The sequence below is a fragment of the Centruroides sculpturatus genome, unplaced genomic scaffold (genome assembly GCF_000671375.1).
Source record: "Centruroides sculpturatus isolate CEXI.00-Female unplaced genomic scaffold, Cexi_2.0 scaffold762, whole genome shotgun sequence".
Classification (NCBI taxonomy): domain Eukaryota; kingdom Metazoa; phylum Arthropoda; class Arachnida; order Scorpiones; family Buthidae; genus Centruroides; species Centruroides sculpturatus.
The window spans coordinates 328580-341917 of NW_019384911.1; positions in this window are offsets into that span (position 1 = coordinate 328580).

Sequence of the window (13338 nt, forward strand, 5' to 3'; positions counted from 1 at the left end):
GTGCCTATAAGCGAATAAAAATATAATTCTCTATTAATTTCGTACTTCATTTTTATATTTTACTTGTAAAATAAAATACTGTATACTATACTTGCTTGATTATTATCTATAAAGTCACTTTTTTTGTTTTTTTTTTAAGAATGAACGATAATTTCTTGAGCTGCAACTTGTGAATCTGAACTTAGTGGCTGACGGCCGGATGGCCGAGCGGTTAAGGTGGCAGCCTACCGCTCTGGTGACCCGGAATCGATTCCGGACGGGTTTTCCGGAGGAATTTTCCGACATATCCGGGTTCCGGGTGGTGATGGACGGGGATCCGACATATCCGGATCCCCGTCCATCACCACCCGGACGCCCCATTGTGGGTTTGGTCGAACCCATAATGGACTTGCTAAAAAGACGCCCTCTTAGGGCCCACAGGGCAAAGGCGGATAGAGCAAAATAAAAAAAAAGAACTCTGACTGATGGTCAAGCTGTTAGGGTGGCAGCCTACCGCTCCGGAAGACAAACGTCTAGACTCTAAAGTCTAGACCCAAGGACAGATATGAAAACCTTTCTTGTTGAATAAAACTATAAGTATTTACAGACAGTGAAAAAGACAAAAGTGGCCTGTAGACCAAGATAATGCAGAGTGACAAAGGTTATTAAAGTACTGTCACATTACCACATGGGCTCAATGCTTGCAGTTAAGTTTGCGTGGTTACAATGTTAGATAACAGGAAAAGAGCGCGTTGCCAGTAAATTTTAAATCGCGTAGTTACAAATGGTTAAGTTTCGGTGCCTGCCAGTGATGCAAATACAAAAGATCGCGAATACAAATTACAAAGTTGTATGCGTTTACATGATCCATAAGTAGAGGTGATTAGCGTCTGCTGGCGAGATGCTGACGGTAGATGTCATTGCTAACCTAACACGGTCACTCACCATCAATTTTTTCATTAATCTAGTGTACTTAATGTTGATTTTGAGGCGGCGAAAAGTTGTTTCGTTTTGATGGTCGTAGCCCCAACGGCTCCGACCACTGATGGTGGTAAACTTGTGTATACAACTTCGGCGCTGGCGTGCTGTGGAAAGTTCATCCATCGCTTGACGGCCCGTTTGAAACACTTGTCGATTTTATCTAGGGATGACTTTGGTGTTGTACCTAGAGTTAAAGTAAAAGTCAATTTAGGGATTATGAATGTGTTGAGTGCCTCTATTTTTTGCCAGGGGGCAAGATTAGAGGCATCGAGCTTGTTGATCTCGTCGAGCACTTGATCGATGACTGAGGATGCTGTGTTGCACCTGGAAAAACCAGTAGGCACACCCAGATGCTTAAAAGCATCGTCATAGGAGCGGGTTGGGATGTTCTACCGTGGAGGGAGAAACGGTCTTTTCTTGTTGTATGTGTTTTACTAGATACCAAGAGGGTTGCGACGTTGAAGGCAATTCCATGTTTACATGCTTTTTTGCCCATGAAAAGCTAGTCTTGAGTTGATCCTTCAAGCCATTCGCCAAATTACTAATATACTAAAAGTATAGCCAGATTCCTATTCTATAATACAATCTTAGCCAGATGCGAAGTTATTGACGTCGGCACGAGACCTGTCTGCTTTGCTTAAGTATAGCAGCTTATGCATGTGTTTAATTTTTACTTTTATATTCGTCCAATTTTGTGATTAACGAAGTTGATTTATGTTAATATTTCTGCAATTGTTTATTTGTCTAATTTGTGTTGTGTAAGATGATTAAAATACAAATCATTAAATATTTAAAGCTATATTTTTATGTTAGGTGAAGGATAAAATGGTACAAGAATATGCGGCCCACCAGTGACTAACGGTTCCGTTCCTTGAACACTGGTAGTTCGTCGCCAGGACGGGTTGCCACTCGCCTCGCCAAGACAGGTTGGCCACATGGAATCTTCCGGGTTTTCTCCACGTCTGTAACGCCAGTTGCCCTTAATTAATTTAAAAAGACCTCCCTGAAGGCACCCTCTAGGCAGATCGCCTAAGTGTTGCGTTGCCGTAACTTAACAAAACAAACAAACTTTAAAAAAGAGTAAAAAGAAAGATTGTATTTTTCGTAAATTATTTATTGACACAAAATAATTTCTAATAAATAGATAATAATTAAAAATGTTATTTATTTTTCGGTTTATTATAATTGGACATTTAATGAGATATCTAATCTAAGAAAAACAATTAATATTAAGTCTTAATTTTTATTTAAAAAACGCTTGGTGGCGCAGCCTGGCCTATGTGGCCCTTGCGCCAAAAAACCTTTAATAACCAACCAACCAACCAAAAAGGCATGATAATTAATTGTCTTTAGAAACCTGCCCAATGTCCCGCTATTTCTAACTTGTAAGTTAAAATAAGTTGAAATAAATATGGACAATTATAGATACATTTTTGATTTAAAGAAAATTTCGTTTTAAATGAAATAACCCGGTGTTATGCACATATAATTTTGCTTATGAATATACATTTTTACTACATTATGTATATATTTATTTATTATAACAATGAAAAACTCGTATGATCAATTTAAAGAGGTTTTAATTTCTACATGCATACTTATTGTTCTTTAGACTTCTTTCGAAAATAATTTATTTAATAACCTTAAAAAATTTCCGCGGCACACCGATTGAAAATCGCTAGCTTTGCCCTGAGCTAGTATTAGTTGTAAATTATGTCGCTGCGGCAAACAGGCAATAGCGGAAGCTCGATTTGTGGTATTTTCTGATCATAATTACAAATTACGAATGTTTATTCGTAATTACTAGTAGTTAAAACTGGAAATAAGTTAAGCCCTGGTCACACTATGCGATTTCTAGCCGCGCAGGCGACTGCAACTGCAACAAGCGCGAGTCGCGCGCGTCTTCTCGTGGTCACACATTGTTCGTTGACGTTGCAACTCGGAAACACGTGACTCTATAATAAACCAATAAAATTACAGTAGCTTGTTTTTGACTACTTTCGTGAGTTTGCCGATATTTTACGTTCTACTTCAGAGTATTTACGGAATTTTAGCCACTTTTCTTATTAAAATAGCAAGTAGTTCTTTTCTGGAATGAATAAAAGAAAAAAGGCGATTATTTTAATAGAGCTGGCGAAAATACATGAAAAGATAAAATCTTCGATAAAACGAAGAATTGAAATCCCACAGGTATTCGTGAGCCTGAATAAGCTCGATCAATCTCGATTCTGTAAAAGTATTAATCCTCTGACTATCCGCCATGATGATGAACTATTTTCAATGTTGTCACTGTATGACGTGGCACAAAGGCGTTTGTTGATTGGATGCGCGTTTGCAATCGTCGCGAGTAAAACAAACTTTTTGTTTCTAGTTGCGATTGCAGTCGCACCGGTTTTCGAGGGGGGATTACTAGTTAACGGGAACAGCCGTCGCGGTTGCAGTCGCCTGCGCGGCTGGAAATCGCATAGTGTGACCAGGGCTTTAAACTTTTAGATAGACACCTTACTTATAAATGAATGATTTTTCCATAAAAAAAATTAATACAGTAATGTTTAGAACGGAATGCTCTAACTCATATGCCTCACCAACGGACTGGCCACGTGGAGTTTTTTGGATTTTTTTATGTGCGACGTATCTAACACATAAACAGGGGCCAGTTTTCCATAGTCCTCCTTGGAGGCACCCCTCTTAGCAGATCATCCAAGTGTCGCGTTATTCTTTCATCCAATCTCTTGTTTCAAGGTGCCTAGTGTCAAGTTATGTGAGTAACAACCTGAACGTGTTGAGAGTATCAAATGATAGAAAGTCGTACAGTAAGACCATTCACTGAAAGCTATTTATATTATGACGTTAAAATTTGTTTTGTAACTCATAATTATCAAAATGTTAAATTATTGATGGCAAATAACAATAGGATGGTTTAAAATGGCGGCATACTGTAGATGTATTGTGCGACTGTAGAGCATCTTTAAGGTTGAAGAGAGAAGTATACATATATTCCAACCATTAACGTTTTGTATTCTTCATCAGTGGACAGGCCGCTTTTCCTTTTTTTCAGCATTTTTAAAGAATTTGATATTTTCACATAAACACTCTATTTAACGAGTCTAATACCAACATATGCCAATATATATGCCAAAGATATTGTATGTACTGTATTTTATTACAAAGGACTGAAGCAAACCAAAACGATGTTCTCAGATTCGTTCAATTGGGAAAGAACCAAGATTGACATTTTTATATATGTATGTTGGTATACGTATGAAAATTTTAGCTCAAATATGATACAGTAATTTTAAATGGCAGATATAATAAATTGCATCTACAGTCTGGCAACGTTAGTGTCATCGCGTTGGCGTTTAAATCAACTATGGTCGACTAATCAGCGGAAGGAAACGAGTTACTTCAGTTACTTTTACAGTTAGACCAAATTATTGAGCAGCGCTACAATTTCTCAGTCCAAAATGAAGAAACATCTGATTCCTTACTTCAGAATATACAGGACATATGATATGAACTTTCTCAAAACACAGAAACCAGACGGTTCTTTGAGATTTGTGAGATTTTACAAAGATTTGTAAAATAGTAAGGCTGATGATGATTTTGCCACATAGCATTGCAAGGCCTCCCCTGTATTGCCATGTAGTGAAAGGAAAAGATATTCAATATGATAAGAAAAAATAAGAAGAGCAAATCACAACCATAAAAATCAATGTCCTTAATAATTGCAGTGAAAGGTAATAAACTGACTGATAGTAACAGTCACAAGTAGATTACACTTTAACAAAAATTATTAACTAAGCAAAACATCGCATAAAGGCTTATAACGGGAGGCACTCATCAAGCAGTATCAAGACTCATGACATGTCAAGATAGAACACATGATAAATGTAGGTATGGATATATGAAGTATCCCGTAAAATACTTCACCATTTATAAATTGTGATGTTAAAGATGATTGTAAAGCTCATGTAAAGCTATTGACATACTTTTGACAGTGTATGGCAATAGCTTTACATGATGTCGTATGAAGAGATAAAATTAAATTTTGTTTATTAAAAGTATTTAACATAAGCATTGTGCAATATCAATGTTAATAAAGAATTTTCTAGCATTTTATGCTGTCAACGTTTTTATTCAAAAAGCAGCGTTTTTCTACCAACGTCTCATCTATTCCTCATTCTAAAGGTTGGCAAGTATGAGTATATAAAACTCTAGAGCCCCAGCTATGCTGTATGGCTCCAGAGTGCTGGGCAGTAAAGAAGTCAGAACAGAAATTACATACTACTAAGATGAGGATGTTACGATGGATGTGTGGTATCTCCAGGAAAGACAAAATTAGGAATGAATTGATCCTTGGAACACAAAATTAATATTAATATCAATAAAGGAAAAATTGCAGGAAAGCCGGTTGGAGTGGTTTGAACAGAGGAGACCGACTCTGTTGCACACCAAGTGGAAAGACTAGAAATGGATGGTAGAAGAGCACGTAGACCAAGAAAGAAGTGGAGAGACTGCATAAAAGATGATGTGTAACAGTGCAAGGTAGCTGAAGATTTGAATTTGGATAGACAACTTTGGAGAAAAGTAATCAGAAAAGCTGACTGCAGTTAACTGGGAAAAGGGGAGGGAGAAGAAGAATATTTAATCTATACAAATAAAATAATTAGCAGTATTTCTGTAATGAATTTATTTTTATCAAAATTTATTTAAATATTTTAAGGCTTTAAATTATTAGTTTATTATTTAAAGAGAGAGAGAGAGAAATAAAACAATTTTATTTCTAAAAATTATATTTATACTTAAAATATTATGATTTATATTACATGTTGCAATCTCTGCTAAATATTTTCTTTATTTGAAATTTTAACTTGTATATTAGTATAACTTGTAACTTATTTTAACAAGGAAATTGTATTACTTTAAAGAAATAAAATTTTAAATAAATTTGTAAATGAAACATTAAGGAAATTACTATTGCTATTAAAGATATACATAAATCATTAAAGAATAATTTTTTCGGTCAATAATGACGTAACAAATGTTTATTGTTACTTTATTTCCAATAGTTTACCAAAGTAAACAAATGTATTTATAGTTTAGTGACATTCGCGACGGCGAAAAATAAAATGAAAGATAATGGAATATTGAGTAATAAAAAAAGTTGCTGAAAGATATAAAATTTTCAAAAGACGAAAAGAAATTTTGGATAAAGTTACAAGATAAATATAACATAATTTTAGTTGTCAGCATCAAACGAATCACTCAATAAAAAGTATAAGGAGTAAATTTGAGATATTTGTACAAAGAATATTTATGTAATGAAAATACACTTTTATGAGCAAATGAAGGTTACTAAATATTTTCTTTAACAGTATTAATAAAGTATTATTTCGAACAATTGTTTACTTTGTTCTCCAAAGTAAACAACTGTTCGAAATAATACTTTATTAAGTCAACTGAGATGATAGTAAATTACAAATATGTTTATCATTGTACTGTTTCTTTTTTCAAATAATTTATTATATAGGTTTATTTATTTATTTACTTTCTATTCTAATTGAGTTTCCTGTGTGTAATTAATTTGATGAAGTTACGTATTGGATTCATTTTAATCTGACTTATCAAGTGTATCAAATATTATTACATCCAATCTTTCAATTTGTATTGCAGGATTGGATTCGATTGATGGACTAAACAACGCAGCACTTTAGCTAAGGAACGATGCATTCCAAGAGGCCCTTATTTCAGTGTAGACATATGAAGAAAATCCGGAAAACTCCACATGACCAGCCTATTGGGGAGGCTCGAACCCGTGACCAACTACTAGTGCTCAGTGCTTTTATCCACTCGATCACTTGTCGGCGTTATGTATTAAAGAAAATAAACTTTATTTGTTTATCTATTTTAAATTAAATGTTATTATTTAAAATTTTAACGCTGTGGTATGTTTTTAATATACCAAGGGCCCCGAAAAGTTACGTAACTCGTGTCTATTTTGACTTTTAACAGACCTTAAATTTATTTTTCACATTTCCATTATTCCAAGATATCAGCAGAAACAGTTTGCTTTTCATAAATCGCATTTATAATTTTTAAATTGGAATTTCTTTGTTTTTCATTTATGAATTAAAAACAATTAGGCCTATATTATTTATTAATATTATATTTTTATATTTTACCTAAACATTTCACTCACACCTCATATCATAATATAAATAATATCATTTATATTAAAGAAATTGTGAGGATCGACTGTATAAATTATTTCCGGTATTATTTTAAAGAATATGAATCCGTTATTGAAATAATTTTCCATTTTTTTCAATAATAAATATAATTAATAAATTACTTGTTGGTAATTAACAAAATAATAGTTAACCGGGAAAAATTCGTCGAAATTTTTCTCAGATTAATTTATAATTATTAATTAATTAAAATAAAAAAACACTCAAATTTTGATACCAGGAAAAAATTGTATTTACCCACATTAATTTTAAATGTTAAAAAATTGTATATGAAGTCATTTATCAATTAAATTAATACTCTGCAGGTAAAATAGGAGAGATCATCAATAATTAAAAATTGTTCTTTTCAATTACTTTAGTTATGAAAATTTTTTAAAAAATAAAATTTTAAATTGGAGAGATGAAACAGCTTAAGTAATTTTTCTTAATAAAAAGAATAAAGATGCGATAGATTTTAATTAAAGTCCAATTAGAAAAGAACACAATTTCATCTACTGTTTTATAATTAGTGTAAAAATAATTTAAGAAATAAGCTTTAGTGGGATAAAATTTTATCCGAAAATTCTTATTTTTTAAATAATTAATTTATGATGATTTTTCGGTGTTTCAGTAATGCCCTATGATTGTTTTAATAGGATTAGGGCGAGATAATTGATAAAAGCACGAGTTAAACAAGAAATTTGACATATAAAAAAAGAAAAAATTACTTAAATGTTTGCATAACTTACTGTCATTTTGTTATTAGGCCTATTAATAAAAATAATTTGACATGAGACGTTCTGTTTAGGATAGAGCTCAGTTAAGTTATTGTAAAAATCAATTAGGGCCGTAAGAAGCATTATATTAATGGCCGTATTCACAACTAAGAATCAGGAATTTAATTGATTTGATGAAATAAGACCTGGAACAACACCTGGCGATCTGCCAAGGGGGACTTTCTATGAGAAACTACTCATACTTAAGTGTTAGACACGTGAAGAAAATCCGGAAAACTCTACATAGTTAGTTTGTTGGAGAGGTGCGAACCCACGATTAACCACCACTGTTCAGTGGTTTTATCCACTCGGCCACTGGTGGACAGAATCGGGAGTTAGAAGTTGACCGTTACCATTCACTTTATTTTCAGTCATGAACGCTTATTAACATTCTAACTCTCGATCGTTGATTGTGAATACGGGCTTAATTGATGGCCAGGTGCGGAGATGGTTAAGGAGCTCTGAATCCAGACGAGAAATCCCAGGAATTTTTCGGGTTGTGGTCTGTTCTGGATATGTCAGACTCCGTCACCCAACCATTGTGGGCCTGGCCGAACCCACGATAGCGCTGAAAAAGGTGCTCATAGTGTCCATAGAAAGGAAAGAGTAAAAATAAGAGAAAACAGGTTTTAAATCATTATAATTTATCAAATACAGAGAATTTATCAACATTTTTATTGAGGAAAAAGATGGAATAAATTGATTTCAAATTTTCCTTATAATTTTCTTAAAATAAATAAATATATTATTTAAATCTGTATCATCAGTAAGCAAACAATTTTAAAACTAAATTATAATTAACGTTTCTAGTTTCTATATACAGTATATATATTTAACAATTACGCTACTTGTTGATCTCCATTTTAGTACGAATTATTTGATTTTCTTTTTATAAATAAAAGTGTTTCTGTTAAAAATATACAACAGATTGCATTGAAAAATTATAATTTTTCATTAAATAAAATACAAGATGCTTAAAAAAGTGTTAACACTAATATTGAAATAACTTGTTATATAGAATTTGCAGCGGCAGGCTGCCCTCTGCAAGGGCTAAACTTAGGGCCCACCAGTGGCCGAATGGACGACACTGGTTCATACGTTCGAACCCTGACCAACGAGCTGGCCACATGGAGTTTTCCAGGTGTTTAACACATAAATTATACCCCGTTCGCACACAATCCACGACTCACTTCGATCTCGATTTACCCACAATCTGGATTGTGACTGTCGCCAGTGGAACGTCGTGCTGTTCGCACAGGTAACTCGCTTGAGAAGAACCCGGCTATTACACGCGATGATAAAATTGACATAACTACGCGGTAAGTCACGAACACCAACAAACAAAATGGAAGTTTTGGTTAGAAATAAATACTTTTTCTTGCCGTATATCTAATAATAAACAGATGTCATCGTCTCTCCAGATGTCTTTTTTATTTTTCTGTCGATAACCGGACACGTGTTCAGCAGCCATCTTGTATTTTCTCGCGCGCGTGGGATTGTGGGATCTCTCTTATAACTGGATCTAGTTTCGAGAACTCTCTCCAGTCGATCGCGATTTAGCCTCGTTTCAGTCGAGATTGAAACGGTCGAGAGCGTTCGCACCGCGGAACTCTCTCCGACTTAAGCCACAATCTAGATCGAAATGCTCGGTGCGAACGGGGTATTAGGGCCAATTTCCCATAGAAGTCCTTCCGGAATATATGATACGTTGCTTTATTCCATCAATCAATCCAGGGCTGAAATTTTGTTGTAGTCCTAATCTATTACATATAACAGGCCGTTATTCTATATCAAATAATGATACATGAAAAATATGAGGCCGTGTAGACTTAAAGACTCTTAACGCGAGGCTTTAAGCTACAACTTATTCAGCTTATACACAAATCTGGCTATGTACTCTGCATAGTTCTCTGTCATGTACAAGTAATCACCACATAATTGTGGAGTTCTCAAAGAAATTACGGTCCTGCATTCATTGTCGCAATGGCTGCGCAACTCCATACTTTGAAGTAACCTGTATATCTGTTAACTTATGTGTAGATTATTTTTCGATCTTCCAGGAATTTGTAGGGGAAAAAATGATTTTAAGAAGGTTAAAACTGAATTTTAAAACTGTACTTGCTAGAATTAATTTAATTATACCTCAAAATGCAGGTCTCTACAGTTTACTTGTGTGTTTATTGTTTTTATGATACAACAATAACAATAATTTCTTTTATATCTATACTATATTATTAACTGGTACCACAGTGTTTCGGTTGTTTCATCCATTCTCCTCCTTTGTACGTGCCACCCACTGGTACCATAATCTTTTAGTGCTAGTGTGTGCCATTCCACATTTACACCAGTACACATGCAAACTGGTACTCTGTATGTGACACTGATACCACAGTGTTTCGGTGGTTTCATCCATTCTCCTCCTCTGTACGCGCNCGTTGCTTTATTCCATCAATCAATCCAGGGCTGAAATTTTGTTGTAGTCCTAATCTATTACATATAACAGGCCGTTATTCTATATCAAATAATGATACATGAAAAATATGAGGCCGTGTAGACTTAAAGACTCTTAACGCGAGGCTTTAAGCTACAACTTATTCAGCTTATACACAAATCTGGCTATGTACTCTGCATAGTTCTCTGTCATGTACAAGTAATCACCACATAATTGTGGAGTTCTCAAAGAAATTACGGTCCTGCATTCATTGTCGCAATGGCTGCGCAACTCCATACTTTGAAGTAACCTGTATATCTGTTAACTTATGTGTAGATTATTTTTCGATCTTCCAGGAATTTGTAGGGGAAAAAATGATTTTAAGAAGGTTAAAACTGAATTTTAAAACTGTACTTGCTAGAATTAATTTAATTATACCTCAAAATGCAGGTCTCTACAGTTTACTTGTGTGTTTATTGTTTTTATGATACAACAATAACAATAATTTCTTTTATATCTATACTATATTATTATTTTGAAAAAATACATAGAAAATAGACTAAAATGTCTTGATTATTATTATTATTATTATTTATACGATTTTAATTATTTTGAAGACTTCAAACAAACAGTAATGATTAAATTTTTAACTAAATAAACAATAGTTATGTAATATAATTTATATTATTAATTCTGGCAGTTTTCAGCAGATGGCAGCTCCTGTCAGAAACATTACAGCGACCTTTTATAAGTATTTTATAATTTAAACTTTATGGTGTTTTAATATTAATGGTTAATTATTTAACAGTGTAACTGGAAGAGACTTTATCTAAATTTATCGTCCGAAATGAGTCTTGTGATTATTTGAACTTTGAAATTTGATAACATCGGCAAACAATAATATAAATTATAATGGAATGAAACAACTAATTTATTATAAGTAATCGTACGGCAGCTTCATACAAATCTGAATAAGATCGTTAAATATCATTAATGATCTGGCTTCTATGCATTGCAATGAAATTAAAAGGTGTTTAGTATATCGAAAATGGAAACATTTCACCTAACACTGCCTAATTTATATTTAAAAAACATGTTTAAAAGAATTTTTATGTTAATTCTAGGCCCACTAGTGGATGAGTGGATAATAAGTTGGGTTCCCGCCTCACCGCTTGTAGTTTACCGAATTTTCTCCACATTCCTGTTCCTATTTTCTGCAGAAAGTCTCCTCTTTGACAGATCTTCCGAGTGTTGCATTACCTTCTTCCATCACTCCAATCCATTAATTCTAATGTTTAAATTTATGTAAACAGCAGAAATTGCATTTGCATAAATTTCAACAAGTTTGTTTTTTCTGTTTTACTTTTTTTTTTTGGTCCAATTAAGGGGTTAGAGTGCACCAATAACTGATGCAGAATAATCAACAATCAATTTTTGTTTGCAAGTAACAAAGCAAAAAAAAAAAAATGTCATGTAGATGATCAATTTTCACGGAAGGGCGATTTTTATTCCAACCGCCTATTAGTTATCGTGTAGTTATTAGTTATTAGTTATCGTATATTATAATAAACAAAAGGTTTTACTTATCAAAGTTTTCAAAAATGTAAATAATTCAAGTTACTTATTTACATTTCTTATTTCATATAGTGCTGCAAGTATTTGCGTTTTACAGATACAAGCGGATGATTTCAGTCTATACCCTTTCAAAAAATAGAAAGTAAAATATGTTTACAGTATATTTTAGAATAAAATATTCATATAAAAATGTACAGATATTCAAAACATTTATAAATATTTTAACATATTGTGGATTCATAATTAATTTCACTTACAAAAAAAGAATTATGTCTATGTCAATGTTATAAAATTTAAATTATCTCCATTGACTTTTTATATATAATACAGTTCAAAATATCTAAAATTTTTAAGTCATGCATTAAATATTTGAAATAATTCTAGAAATATAGAATAAAATCGGGGCGAATCCTAAAATTTATCTCTTATACGTCACAATTCTTTATAACTGACATAAATACCGAATGCACCTTAAATTTTTTTTTGTGTGTTTGAACACAATAAAGTTTATTGTACGCTATCTCTTTGCCGCACAACGTTTTCCTGAAAAACTAAGTTTAGAAAAACAAACCATAAAATCTCTTATAATTTAAAAAAATATATATAGTACGTTCTCGCTAATCCGGCCTCTCAGTTATCCAACATACCTCCCATTATAATACTGTATATTTCTGTCTTATTCGTGTTTTTTAAAATACATAATATATAGCAAACTTTTAAAATTAAATTTAATACAGTTAAATTCTTATCACTTTACTGCACGTAATGTTGAAATGAAAAAGCGCAACACAGGTCATACCATTCTTTGTCTGTAGACGGGTTTAGGTTTACGAACTCTCAGTAATCTGGCCATTCCTTGTACAGAGAGGGCGCCAGATTAGCGAGAGTCTGTTGTATATATTTTAAACAGAGAAATTTATTATTAACGATAAGAGCTTCTGTTCAGAAACAAACATAAAATCGATTTATTTCCTTTTATATCAGAAAATTTAATTATTTTCCATTTTAGCTAAATTAATTTTATATATACACATATTTTTTTTTCTTATCAACTAAAATTCAAGCTTTATAAATATTAATATTCGCTTAATAAGAATGAATAACGATAAAACTCAATTGAAACATATAAATAAATAATTAAAATCTCCCAGACAGAATAAAAAACAATAAAAATCCGCTCATGATTTATTCCATTTAGCTTAAAGTAAGTAATTAATGGAGTATTTGATTTAAGTTATCTCTTGATAATACAAATGTTAATTAGGTACTGTTTGGGTTGTTTACTAAATTGCTTCGGTTCCTGTAAATCCGCTTTTCTGGTCAAACTTTGGTGTTTGTATTATAAACCGCATACAAAAGAAAATCGCAT